We start from the raw sequence: 14,678 nt of genomic DNA, 5'->3' as shown, positions 1-14,678 counted from the left end.
CCGGGTGCACACTTCAACGATGGCATGGAAGTTCGTAATAAGTTCAGCATGGAAGCTCGTAATAAGTTCACGTGCTACGTGACGCCAACAGGCAGAAAAAGAGTGTTCCACACTCGCCGTCATGGCTACTGGCGGCGCTGACTGACGCTCCCACGTTTAAATGTACATATATACCCTATAAAGTGGACGGGGGGATGGCCGCCGCGGTAGCTCAGTTGGTAGAGCATCGGACGCGTTATCCGAAGGTCGCAGGTTCGGTCCCTGCCCGCGGCAAGCTATCTTTCCGTCCACTTTTCTTTCTTCCCATTTACCTTACGTTTACAACTAAAAACATCCCCTATACTTTCCTTGGCATTATTGTCTGTTAGTTCTCATTAATATTGTGTATAACAAAGAAAACGAGCCCTTAAGATTAACACTTCTTTCCTTCATTCATAGCGAGGGTCTCGTTCTGGCAGACTTGATGCTTTCAGGTAGTATGCGAGGGATTATTGGTCAGCTGCCAGCTCGTAATAAGTTCACGTGCTACGTGACGCCAACAGGCAGAAAAAGAGTGTTCCACACTCGCCGTTATGGCTACTGGCGGCGCTGACTGACGCTCCCACGTTTAAATGTAGATATATACCCTATAAAGTGGACGGGGGGATGGCCGCCGCGGTAGCTCAGTTGGTAGAGCATCGGACGCGTTATCCGAAGGTCGCAGGTTCGGTCCCTGCCCGCGGCAAGCTATCTTTCCGTCCACTTTTCTTTCTTCCCATTTACCTTACGTTTACAACTAAAAACATCCCCTATACTTTCCTTGGCATTATTGTCTGTTAGTTCTCATTAATATTGTGTATAACAAAGAAAACGAGCCCTTAAGATTAACACTTCTTTCCTTCATTCATAGCGAGGGTCTCGTTCTGGCAGACTTGATGCTTTCAGGTAGTATGCGAGGGATTATTGGTCAGCTGCCAGCTCGTAATAAGTTCACGTGCTACGTGACGCCAACAGGCAGAAAAAGAGTGTTCCACACTCGCCGTCATGGCTACTGGCGGCGCTGACTGACGCTCCCACGTTTAAATGTACATATATACCCTATAAAGTGGACGGGGGGATGGCCGCCGCGGTAGCTCAGTTGGTAGAGCATCGGACGCGTTATCCGAAGGTCGCAGGTTCGGTCCCTGCCCGCGGCAAGCTATCTTTCCGTCCACTTTTCTTTCTTCCCATTTACCTTACGTTTACAACTAAAAACATCCCCTATACTTTCCTTGGCATTATTGTCTGTTAGTTCTCATTAATATTGTGTATAACAACGAAAACGAGCCCTTGAAATTAACACTGCTTTCCTTCATTCATAGCGAGGGTCTCGTTCTGGCAGACTTGATGCTTTCAGGTAGTATGCGAGGGATTATTGGTCAGCTGCCAGCTCGTAATAAGTTCACGTGCTACGTGACGCCAACAGGCAGAAAAAGAGTGTTCCACACTCGCCGTTATGGCTACTGGCGGCGCTGACTGACGCTCCCACGTTTAAACGCACACATATACCCTATAAAGTGGACGGGGGGATGGCCGCCGCGGTAGCTCAGTTGGTAGAGCATCGGACGCGTTATTCGATGGTCGCAGGTTCGGTCCCTGCCCGCGGCAAGCTATCTTTCCGTCCACTTTTCTTTCTTCCCATTTACCTTACGTTTACAACTAAAAACATCCCCTATACTTTCCTTGGCATTATTGTCTGTTAGTTCTCATTAATATTGTGTATAACAAAGAAAACGAGCCCTTAAGATTAACACTTCTTTCCTTCATGCATGAAAGTTGAAATATGTAGCGACAATGAGCAATATCGGATAGATGACCACACAGCAAGAGCTGAACCAACAATTAGAGTTCGCAGTCCACTAAGTCAAGCGATTGACATACGTAACCGGGCGCAGCAGAGTCCTTCAACACCGGCGCCGTTCATGAGCGACCGTTGAAGCTGGCGAAATAGGGTCAGCGGCGGCTCGACGATGACCGGGGGTGATGGGCGGCTGCGTTGTGTCCCGGGAGTTGCCCAGCGTGGATCTCTTCTCCGGCGCAGAGCAGACTGATGAAGCATAGGATGGGGCCGTATTTTATACGTTTCTCCGGCCGCCGGTCCCAGCTTCTAGTGTAGTGTCGATGCACCCTTGAAGCGGTCTCGTAGGTACTGGTTGCTACCGGGCATGGTTCACACTTCATTTTCGGTGTCCTTCACGGGCGAGCCAGTAGCTCACAGACAAAACACCAGTCACGCGGTCGCGTAGGCACACGGTCTAAGACGTAGCATGGATACAACGTCCCGTGATTCAGATTCCGCTGTCGGTGACTCTTACGGCAAACCGTTTAACAATAGACAAAACAAAAGCACATGATCTGCAACGTGGCTCGGACACAACGTCCGGCGGTTCAGACATAACACAAACAAAAGCACATGATCTGACACGTAATTCGGACGCACGTCTTAAGGCTCTGGCTCTGCTGGCGGTGACCTTCACGGCAAGCAGTTCCATACTAGACAAAACAAAATCACGTCACGTAGCTCAGATGTTCGTCTTAAGGCTCATGCTCTGCTGGCAGTGGCCTTCACGGCAAGCAGACAAAACAAAAATAGACAAAAAAATAGACAAAACAAAGACACATGATCAGGAGCAGCTCGGATGCTCGTCTTACGGCCCACGCTAACACACACTAAGCGGTGCGCGTACGCTTACGGCACACCATTCTTAGCGAAGAATTAGAGCCCTTTCGCCTTGGGCGTAAGTGACAAAAAAAGAAACCCTTTTCATGGCGTACGTTAGGACACTATGCGCAGGCAATGTTAATTATATGCGACTTTTGTGACAATGACCTTGTTCAAAAACTGTCGTGAACCTCTTCAACACACACACACGGGTTCGTGAAACGTGCGTCTGTTCTCCATCATGAGGGACACGTATAAGGACTACATATCAGCTTACAGCTTCTGGTGTTTGTAATACACACGTTGCTGCTGGCAGCGTTACCCAACGGTAAACAACTGGTTATATAACACATATGCGGTTCTTCAACACGTATCTGCGCGTATAAAATTTATACAAATCATTAGCCTCATATTGTAACGTTTCCCCGCTCAGTAAAAAAAAAATTACGCCACAGTTAACTTCCCGCCGCATGCTTCGCATAACATCGACTCCCACGCTACGTGGGATCTGCCTAATTTTTTTTCTATGTGCTTGTTGATGCTGACTTTCACGGGATTCACCATAGAGGTGTCTAGGTCTATCTCGATAACTTCAACTACCGCAAGGGTTAAATCACGATAATGGGCTTTAGTCGTCGGTACAGAGATGTGCTACCAGGCGTCAACGTGGGTGCATCCACATCAAGCCGTGCTACATCTGCCAAAAAATAATAGACATTGTACAAGTTCTCATATACCAGTGCACTATAAAAATAAACTACGTCTGTGACGACACGTTTCACTTTCGTGTTATACCGATTCCTATAACGGAGGGACCAGCCATCATTTTCCGCCACCTTCAGCAATGGCTGGAACTTGAGACTTGCCGGGGCCTGGTGTCGTCAAGTTGCCGTCGCACTATTCGCATTCACAGTGATATCTGAAGACAGCCAATCTTTGCTGTACTATATTATTGCATGCTCTGCTTGAAATTATATGCCAGTGCGCTTAGTGTGTGCGCGTGTCCTATTAAGCGAAGCCTCATGAGTTGATAATTTCGGTGGCGGCATAATTCGCGAGAAACACTGCGCCAGCGACTACACAAAAATACGGGTGTAGTACACAAAGAGGCCCTTGCAGATTCGGTAGTCACAATCGTATTTCTATATGCATCGTTTTCCAATAATCCATGCTCTCTTGATCGTGGGCTTGTCGGTGATCAGCCATTTCCGATCTGGAAATCTGTTCTTTTATAGAGGTCACGTGTCAGTTCACTTTCCTACATTTCATCACTACCTTTTATTGCTGTATTTGATTGTTTCAGGCATAGCCATCGTTGTTTCCCGTAGCAACAAAAGCGTTCCACTGCTAAGCTCGTGGGGGAAGGTCCAATGCCGGGATGGATGAAGGAAAAAATCTTAGGACGGAGCATCGCGCAATGCGCTAGAAAGAAGAAAAAAGTAGTAGGTTAGGCACGCATATGCCGTGCGTCGCTTGCCCCCGGTTTACCATTAGGGTAAGTGCTCCCCATATGTCCTCAACGTGGTAACGGCCTAGGCCTTGCCTCTTGTTGTGATTATCCGGTGCAAATCATGAAATTCGAAACTGGCTGTGGGAGGCCGTGGGAGACTGTGCCTGTGGGATGAGCTCTTATTTATTCGTAAGTTGTGACGGATCATAAAAAGAAGTTTAACTTTTATATCGAGAACCTTTCTGCTTTTTAAAAGACCCTACTAGTGGTTTACTTTGAAAGCATGATTGTTCTGCCTAAGCTGATGTAAGGACCAGGCGGATTACGGCATAAAAGCCTGTCGCTTTTTTGTGTGTGAAATAATGCGTTTCGCTGAAATCTGATGTCGGTACCTCTCTCACGACGAGCGGAGACGCAGCGATTCCAGCGACGGTAAAATGGAATGTATTTTTCTTAGCTTTTGACGGACTGTAAACACGGATCTTCAAGAATGCTCCCGTACGTTTGCTTGTAGCGCACAGCTTACTGCTGCGCCCGGTAGTCGTTTACAATTTAAGGGAACTATCCATACAGAATCTGCTTTGTGAGAGTTGTAAGCGTAAATCTTCATTTTAGGAAATTCTGTGATTGTGGGCTTCCCTGGAACGTTGTCGGCAGGCGTTATCACGGTGCGCTTGAATCTCTACTGTCCGCAAGGAAATTTATTGTTTCAAAACTAGCACTAACACTGACCTCCTTTTTCTTTGTTTGTTTCGTGTGATACTATTGGCGGTCAACCCTCTGCACAGCAGATTTGTTTAAGTTAAAAGAAGCAATATTCATTGTATTCTAACAACAATTACGTGTCGATAAGTTCTAGGTACTGGCCCTTACTACTTAATACTTGTGTCTTGTTCTCTCAAAGGATATAAAGCAAATGCAAGGTGTGTTTTTAATATTTCACTGGCGTTACGTGAAACGATAATGCTAATTAACTACATTGCTGAAAATTGCCGCAATACCCCGAGAAATGCCGACGGCTCTATTGAAATGTTCCATTAGCGGCATGTACATGAGTTTGGCTCCATGAGCGTTGTATGAGCCGCATTGCGATTGCTCTCCCGCATTAGAGTACCCAGTACCACGGCTTTTCGATAATTGTAACGGACCCTGCTGGTAACCTGAAGTATTTATTTTTCTGAAGGCAAGAGCCTTAGGTGCCTCATCAAATGACATATTTTGATTTAGGAGAACGGTGGTTTGGGTAAGTTGGTTGGTATTCATCTTAAGAACAGCGCCCAGACACGAGGGCGAAGACGAAAGAAACAACGGGACGGGACACATTTTGATATTCAGCGGTGCCGTCAACGAAGGTGCTGCAAAAGGACCATCACGTCATCACGACTCGAAAGATCGCCAAAATGTGTGACGGCACAATAACTTTACATGATGACGTCATAAAAATTACATCGGCGCTTGTCCAATGGCGGGCTGATAACGGAGGCAGTGGAAAACCAGCTGAGGTACAGAAAGCTTGCGTAGGGCGGGGGAGGGTTAATACAACTGAGACGAAAAATAAGAATAAACAGATGGCTTTTGCCAGGGCTGTACCCAGGATTTTTTTTTTTTTTTTGGGGGGGGGGGGGGGGGGTGGCTCTTGCTGAAGCCCTTGACTATTTGAGAAAAACACCTATTTTACGTAATTTTTGTAAAACACCCCCCTCCGTCACAATATCGGTGGGGGGAGGGGGGACCTAGGGCACCCCCCCCCCTTCCTCGCTACGGGCCTGGCTTTTGCCTTCTAGTCGTCTTAGGCGAATGCATAAAGGACTGGATGACTTTCTATGGTCCTTCCAGCTTTCCTATAATGACGTAGAATGCGCTATGACTCTCCCACTGTTATGTTTAAAGCCCCATACTTCTCAATAACAAAACAACATAATCGGCGCCTACGTGAACGATGAAAAAAAAAATATCACGACGAACAAATACAAATGTGGCATGTGTTCATCAATGACGCCATGTAGAGAAGTTATCACACACAATCGTTCCACCGCCGAAGGTTGTCTGTCGCCGGGTGATGTGCGCGAAAGGCCTCAAGGGGGGGGGGGGGGAGGCGTAGAAAAGCAACAGTGGAATTCACTGATCGTCTCGTCACAGCCCACGCTTTCACATATACCTTTTCCTGGAACGTCGTCTCCGCCCGCCATCAGCGTTGCGTCTTTTCATCTTCTTCCAAGTGTTAGTCAGCTGTGAAATGACCCCAGTGAAGGCTGGTCCCGCGGTATTCCAAGGCAACCTTGGCATTAAATTTTCGCAAAGTCAGAATTTATCCTGAAAGCTTGGGCGATAACACGACTATTTAGTACACTCAAGGAATCCCATGGCCATAAACTATAAGACACCTTCCATCATGTCCTACATAAGAATATTTGTGTCATGAGGACCTAGTGACACTCTTATGACCATTCGCAGCATATCCGGTCGAGCACTAAGTTCCGGTTTTCTTAACACTCATCCAAATTATTGTAACAGTAGAAATCGATGGTTCTGGTTCATGATAAGATATATATTGGATAGATATGATATCGCAGTATAAATTAGGGGCCAGCTAACTGGCAGTGTAACTGCAGCAAATAAATTGTTCGAGTTCACTGATTGCGAACATCTGGGATTGGTGCGGCGCCTGATGGAGCAGATCCAAACCGCGCACTTCCTTCTACGTGGCCTCAGAGATCCGCTTCGGTTGCGCGATAAACTAACTGTTAATGCAAAAAATACTCAAGGGCACGCGAAAGCCGACGTGCGAGTGCCACTGCGAGACAACTAATTCGAGGATAAGGGCCGCGTCCAGTGTTTGATTCCACAGGCAGGAAATATTTTAACAAGGCCTCTATAGAAAACGTTCCCGTTTTACTTTTGTTTTGTAGCTTCCGTGCAACGCACCTGTATACTTCAGTCACCATCCCATTGCGCAAATTCGGTTGTTTAGCCCAGTGGGTAAGACACTTGCATTCGGAGCAGGGGTCCCCAGTTCTGACACGGAGCTCCGCTAGGTTTTTTTTTCGTCCTCAAAATTGTCGTGTTCACAGACAGAGGAACCGCATTTACGGCAGCTCTTTTGGATCACGTCTTGATGCTGAGTGGAACAATTCATCGTAAGACCACCGCCTACCACCCGCAAACGAACGGGCTAACAGAGCGTTTAAACAAAACGATTGAAGGCATGCTTTCAATGTACGTAGATGTTGAACATAAAAATTGAGACGAAATCTTGCCTTATATCATGTTTGCGTACAACACGGCCAAGCAAGAGACGAGTCGCATGACTCCGTTCAGCCTCGTTCACGGACGGGAGGTACGGACTATGTTGGACGCGATGCTACCGCACGAATGTGACACGGACGCCGATGTGTTTACGCAACGCGAGGAAGAAGCTAGACAACTTGCCCGCTTGCGGATCCGCCAGCAACAAGACTACGACGCAGGCCGCTACAATGCTCACCGCAGAACAGTTTACCAAGTTGACGACAGAGTGTGGATTTGGACGCCGATATGGAAACGAGGACTATGCGAAAAACTGTTAATACGATACTTCGGACCATACCGAGTATTGCGACGCCTGAGTGATGTCACCTACGAAGTTGTCCCCGACAGTCCCTATTGTGCGAGGCGTCGCCAGCACCGTCCTGAAATGTGCATGTAGTGCGCATGAAGCCATATGTAAGCGAGTGACTGGGCGAGTCCTGTGTTTAAAAAAGAAACTGCATTTCTGATTTAGCATCGGGGCGATGCTCTTTCAGGGAGAGGCAAATGACGCGTGTATACATGTGGACGACGACGACGACGACGGGGGGTTTTAACGGACACCATTTAGTGGGGTTCTGGATGTTTGAAGACGACGACGACGTTTCGCCTTGTCGGCTGATTTTCAACACGCTGTTTCGCTGCCGAAAGGTGTTCTTGTCTTTTCTTCGCGTTGCATCGCGACAGTATTTATTTCTTTATGTTGATCCGTAGTAAGCGACCGAGTGAAGGACAAACCGTTGCCTTGTCAAGTCCGCATAGAAATTGCATGTGTTTAGAAAAAGTTTATTTTATCGTAGGACGTTACGAACATTTAGAAACAGTGTCCGTACAACAAGAACATTAACATACACAAATGACGAAACACAATACACATAAAAAATTTAAACAGAAATGTCGAAGTTCACAGTGTGACCCTAATGCATGCTACTAAGAACTAGCATGCGCACACTTATCACAATATAGACAATGTACATGACTATGTATATACACAGTACAGATGACTTGCTGAACATGCCAGCAAATATGTACAGCATTATGTACAGCATATTTTATGGTATATTTATGGGCAAAGCTCCTTAAAGCGGCACCCGTTCGTCCCTCGTAGTGCGTAACCAGTCGTAACGCTAGTACCAGATCTTGACCTCCAAGGTGGTGGCGGTGGGAGATTTCTCCTGTGCGTTGTTGAACAATAAAAAATTCGCAGCTTGCGCCTTAACTAAAAGCCGAATTCTTCTGTCTCTCATTCCCCATTAGCAGCCATTGGCATGTTCCAGTAGGAAACGTTAGTAGAAGTAGAAGTGTAAGTGTTAGCTAAAAGCCGACTTCTTCTGTCTCTCATTCCCATTAGCAGCCATTGTTTACCTCCAAGGTAGTGCCTGGTGAGATTTCTCCTGTGCGCGATTAAACAATAAAAATTTTGTTCAAAACGCCGTTGATTGATGAAATAAACCAACGAAAGACGCCAGATGTTTTCTAAAAGCAAAACGAAAAGACGCCAGATGTTTCTAAAGCAAAACGAAAAGACGTCAGCTGCTTAACGAAAGACGCCAGTTGTTTTCTAAAGCAATAGTTTTCTAAACAATGAAAATTCACAGCGTACATGTAAAATTAAAGTGAGCTGCAAGTCGTCATAACTCTCATCGAACCTTTATTATAAACGCGCCCGATCTCACGTCGGTGATGATGTACTGGGCAGAATTCACGGAAGATTCACGGTTTACCGCTGAACCTCCGCAGCTTCGCCCACTCATCATCATTCACTCCGTGGATATGCTGTGATTTTTTTTTTTATTTAAGAGATAGTCTGCATCCACGAAACAGTTGTGCGTCTGCCCTGTGCACAATTAAAGGGGCCCTACAACACCTTTCTTAGTTATATTGGAATAGTCTCATTATTGACATATGACTGTTTACGAGTCATATGCCGCAAAAATTTTTCGAATCCGTCAAGACTAAGTGGCGTTACCAAATTATAGACATCACGCTCCGCAACTTTCTCCCTCCACCCAACGCCGCGAGCGCGCGGAAAGCTGCGCGGGGCGTGAAGGGAGGGAGGGCGGAGGTGCGAGGAGGCGCCGAAGAGCTACGTCAGCGCCGGCGGCATTTTTTTTTCTTCATTTTTTTCTCTCTGGCCTCTCGGCGCAACCACGTGATCTGCGGCGCCACTTCCGGTCGGCTTGCGTGGTCGTCGTCGAGCGGAGCCCATCGCACCGTGTATCGCGCGTACTTGAAAACTGCGAGTCGGTTTGGTAATGTTGGGTGTGCACCTCGAACTGCCGTAGTGTTTTCATCGCTCTGCCAACCATGGACGCAAACCTGCGGGCGCGTTTGGAACGAATGACAGCTGAGATGGGTTTCGACCCACACTCCGATACACCGCCTCGTCGCACTGCTCGCGCTTGAATCGTATTCAACACGGCAAAGCTGCGTGCACCCTTCTCCCAGTGGCGGTACTTCGATGCTGTTTGCTCTTCGAATGCGGGTGCACAGCGAGTGCGGGCTGACAACAAGGAACTAAAGACTAGAAGAAATGATCGTGGGGCATCGGGCCGGCGCAGACCCATCCCCCTTCTGTCTGCAGCTACCGTGAAAATACGAGTCTGCTTGGTTGCTGTGTCGCGGTTTCTAGGGAACGTGATACTACGGGGAGGATACGCCGACGTACGGCTCGATGTCATACTGAACAGACAGCGAACGGGACTCTCGCCATACAGCGAACACAGGTATCCTAAACTAGCCGGCGCCAGCATTGTTATCGCAGAAATGCTGTACCGCTGCCTCGGTCGGTCGTGAGAACGTGCCGACGATGCCGTTTCCAGCTGACGAGGCAACACTCGAACGGCTGCCAATCTCAACGGCAACCGGCAATGGTCAAAAGCACAGAAATATTCACGATTTCGGCACTGCACATGGTGAAGAAAACGCAACCACGCAACTCTGAGCAGACAACTGCGGTGAGACCGGAAGTGCTAATATTAATGTTTGTTCGGCGTTTTAGCGGCATAACACAATGTAAACATACATATTATCTACTTATTGAACTCAAAATTAACAACGGAGGTAATAATGAGGGTGTTATCGTGATTATAACATCAGCCAATGCTGGAACTGCCGACAATCGCGTCATATATTGCGGACTAATACATCATTTGTCGAGAAAAGAGAGAGCGATTTTCAGCTAACTTTGAGAATTTATTGTAAATTCCAGGCCGCTCGCTTCGCTATATTATTTGGCTCGCGTGTTCTCGGGAGCCTCGAGTACCGATTGGCAGCGCTTTTTGACCCTGCTTAAAAAGTGTTGCAGGGCCCCTTTAAGAAGGACGTGCCAGATGGCCTACGCTGAATGTGCAAAAACTCGGCTTATTACAGAATGTAAACTCGCAGTTTTCTTCTAGAATATCTTGTTTAGCGAAGTATTAGTACTAGATCCTGCGGGGAAATTTTTCGGGGTTGAGTTGAGTTAAAAAATGACCGGCGATTACGATGCTCAGAATCCAATTTTCAAGCGCGTGGTTTGAAATTCAATCATTACAATGTGTTTATTAGCACGAATATGTATACATATATCTTTTATGTGTGCGTGTGTGATTCGATAAGGTAGTCCGGGCTATGTATGTGTGTTCCTTTGCTTGTCTCGATTTCTTGCGCTGATTTCTACAGTTCTGTCTCGCTCTGATCTCATTCACGTTAGACGTCCAACACTTGAAATTGTGGCACTCGTCAACGTCTTTGATGTTTACACGCGCTTCGCTACCACATCCCATCACAATAAACCAGCCAGCTTTTCATAATGGTGGGAGCTGATGAATGGACACGGAACGCCCATTGAAAGTGCTCATGTGCCTCGGGCAGGGCGGCACACGTTTTGATAGGTGAACCTACCTTCGTCAAAGATGTCTTATGGTCCTTGGCGTGTTAAAGGGAAGGTGCTTTTACATTAGGTTCCGTGGTGTGACTGTGGGTTCTCCACATCTAGGAAAAAAAAGAAACTGGGAAAGGTGCGGAGTATCGCCCTTTCCCGCCGGTGAGGATCATAGTACGCAACTAACGAATCGTGGGCGTGGAGGAGTGCGAAAAAGTTATTTCAAGAGCCGTTGCCCGACCAGGAAATTGTGGGAACACAAGCTTGGCCTAGTTCTCTTTCTTTGTTTCTTTCTCTCTTTCTTTCTTTCTTTCTTTCTTTGTTCTATTATCTATCTATCTATCTATCTATCTATCTATCTATCTATCTATCTATCTATCTATCTATCTATCTATCTATCTATCTATCTATCTATCTAGCTAGCTAGCTAGCTATATATCTATTTATCTATATATATAGCTATATATATATAATAGCTATATATATATAGCTATCTATATAATAGCTATATATCTATTTATCTATTTTTTTTCTTTCTTTCTATCTATCGCATTGTGCAATGCGCCATCTTAGCTCTTCCCATCGTCCGTGCCGTCAATTCGGCCTTCCTCCATATGCTTAGCAGGGCCACACTTCACTTGCTGAAAGAAACAAAGACGGTAATCCGTTCATATCCATGCAACGATGAAATGTGGCAACGTGACATGACAAGCCACGTCGACGTGCCACATGTATGCACCGCACGTGACTTTTTTGTCAATCGTGTTGAGGCGGCCGACTCTATACCCCATCTCGGAAGTTCCCTTCAGCACTGTGGAGGCTACAGGGCCCCTTAGCCAATAGGAAGGGCGGCAATCCGTTACGATGCATTGATCCGCGCCGCATCGTCTGCTCGGCGTCTACATGGCGCCTGCGCACATGCGTTGGGTAAAGCGAGCACACGGCAGCGCAGGAAAAAAAAAGAAAGAATATGGCTGCACCCATTGACGCTGGTGCCCACAGTTCTCGGTGCGTTAGGCTTAGCAAGTGTGACTAAACATACAGCCGATATTTGCAATAACGACAAAACATCCACGATGCTTTGTCCTTATCATGAGATGGCACAAAGCGATGGCTCATTTCAACATTTATTTCTTGCGGTCAGTGCTGTGAGCAAGTAACAAGCGCATGTTCGGATCGAAGCGGATGGTCATGTCTGCATGGGCTCTGCCATGTTGATTTGTAACCACAGTTACCGGCGGTTACTGATGCAATAATTAAAGATATATGACGTAAATGCGATGAAGACTAAACATAATACGTATTGATACGAAGCAACACGTGCTGAACAAACGCAAACGTCTCAACCCTGCGATTTGTACGGTAATTGTATCTGGAACTATGTTTTTCTGCGCAAGCATGTGGCGTGCTTATACCCCTTAGTTTTGGTAGTGCTAAAGTGTTGTGGAGAGATGAGGCATAGTATTTCAGACGACTGCCAGGCTGTTTTGAATAATATGGAGCACGTCCTAGCAGCGTCCGTAGCCTAGCCTCCCTTTCATGATACCCTTTCGATTAATAAAGTATTTTTAGGCATTCCCGATGTTCAGGCTCGTGTCCTATATAAGGCTTTCGCCTTAACAAAATAGATACGCCGTGCGAAACTGGCTCTCGCATAACAATGAAGATGGATGCTTTAGGAAATGGGCGATGCGATTGTGTTCAGAGAGGCGACGTTGAAAGAAGAAGAAAGTTTTTGAGCGCAGCTCCTAGGCGCCTGTTCCTGCGTTGAGCGGCGTCGTCGTTTGCGTCGGCGTCGGCTGTGTAACCGATAGAGCGAACCAGGACGAAAGAGAGCGAACGCTGAGTTTCAAAATTGCGATAGCAGGAGCACGTGGTGTACTCCAAGAAACTTCCGGTCACCTCATTTATTATTCTGCAACACCGAAGCGTACAGCGTTTTTTTAAGATTTGTCAGAGTAAGGGAATACTCTTTTTCCAGTTTCACATAAAAGAAAGGCGCCTTATAGTTAAAGACTAACTCTTTTAGTGTTGTGTGTAGCTTAGAAGAACATTCAATTCAAATATTTTGCTAGACACAGGGAGAAAAGTGTTGAAACTCTACGGGCTACTCGCCAAGGCTTTTGTTCCCCGCCAATCCTGCTAGTCTATGCCAGCGCAGGAAACCGGAAGCAGTCCAGGGCCTTTGGTAGTAAACAGTGAAACCCTGGCCTCTAACCTCGCTTTCTTCCTCCGTCACGCGCGCTGGCCCCTCGGTCGGAGGTCATGCGCATGCACGGCTGGCACGTGCACTGTGGCTGGCTTCGCTTGTTGTAACGGGGCTGTCGGAGTTTTGCTTGGTTCGCGACGCCAGCAATGCGCCGAATGGTGTGCGTAGCACTGGAGCGCTGATGGCGTTTCTCTTGGTTCGCGACGCCTGCAATGTACAGAGTGGTGTACGTAGCACTCGAGCGATCGCAATTTCTGTGGCAATATGTAACGAGTGTGACATTGCTACAACTGCGGATAGCCAGAACTTCAAATACAGTTGGCGTTGCCCCAACGCGCAGCTGCGCTCAGAATTTGCACTAGACAATATCGTAATCGTCGGGGAAATTTTTGCGGGTAAAAGGCAATAGCGGACGTGGAACATTATGGGTGGGGCTCCCAGTTTATGGTCTCGTTGGCTACTCCTCCTCACCGGACATGGCCCAAAAGTGCCAACTTCGCCTGCGCGTCTGAGCTGTTTAGCAGTGCCTCCCAGCGCCTCATATGAACTTCAGTTTTGTTTTCTAGGAATATATCTTCAGCAATTCTTATGGTACTAGCACGTGCGCGGTGCCGCATTTGGTGTTGCCAATGAAACGGGGTCTTGGAACTAAATTGACCCCATCATTTATTACCCTTCTGCGAATGTTATAATTACCGCTGTTTAATACTCCTTATTTCGTCATACTCCCCTAAAGGATGTAAAGAAGGGTAACGAGTAGTAAAAGTGTTGATCTGGCGTAGCGCGAAACGATCACACTAATAACCTAGAGTGATGAATGTTACCGGAATACCCAGAGAAATAATCGTGGCTCGAGAGACAGGTTAGAATAGCAATGCGTTTATGAATATCGCTCTATGAACACTGTGCCCTCCCTTCTTGTTTTTTCATTCTCGTAAACGTATGTCTAGCAAGCAAATGTTACGTTGAATTGTTATTGATGTTAACGGTCTGTGATAATAAATTTTTCTAAACACACCTTCTGACAAACTTTCGTGAGCGAGAGCCTGCCACCCTCCCACTGTAGAGCGGATAGTAGGGGTTTGCGAATAGTGAAATTTCATCTCGAATCGTATAGTGGACAAAAATATCGAATCGAATATTGAATACCAAAGATTTTATTGAAAATTGAAAGAAACATAGAAATGAA

General features: G+C 46.7%; 3 non-coding genes across 3 annotated transcripts; all 3 read left to right on the top strand.

Moving 5' to 3' along the window:
• Positions 1–200: 200 nt before the first annotated feature.
• On the top strand, positions 201–273 carry Trnat-cgu (transfer RNA threonine (anticodon CGU)). Its single transcript has one exon. It is a non-coding gene; the product is annotated as a tRNA-Thr (tRNA).
• A 378-nt stretch (positions 274–651) lies between these two features.
• Trnat-cgu (transfer RNA threonine (anticodon CGU)) lies at positions 652–724 on the top strand. The gene has a single exon. It is a non-coding gene; the product is annotated as a tRNA-Thr (tRNA).
• Positions 725–1,102: 378 nt separating this feature from the next.
• Trnat-cgu (transfer RNA threonine (anticodon CGU)) lies at positions 1,103–1,175 on the top strand. Its single transcript has one exon. It is a non-coding gene; the product is annotated as a tRNA-Thr (tRNA).
• Positions 1,176–14,678: the final 13,503 nt, after the last annotated feature.

The sequence above is a fragment of the Rhipicephalus sanguineus genome, chromosome 7 (genome assembly GCF_013339695.2).
Source record: "Rhipicephalus sanguineus isolate Rsan-2018 chromosome 7, BIME_Rsan_1.4, whole genome shotgun sequence".
Taxonomy (NCBI): domain Eukaryota; kingdom Metazoa; phylum Arthropoda; class Arachnida; order Ixodida; family Ixodidae; genus Rhipicephalus; species Rhipicephalus sanguineus.
This window is presented reverse-complemented; position numbering and strand designations above follow the sequence as displayed.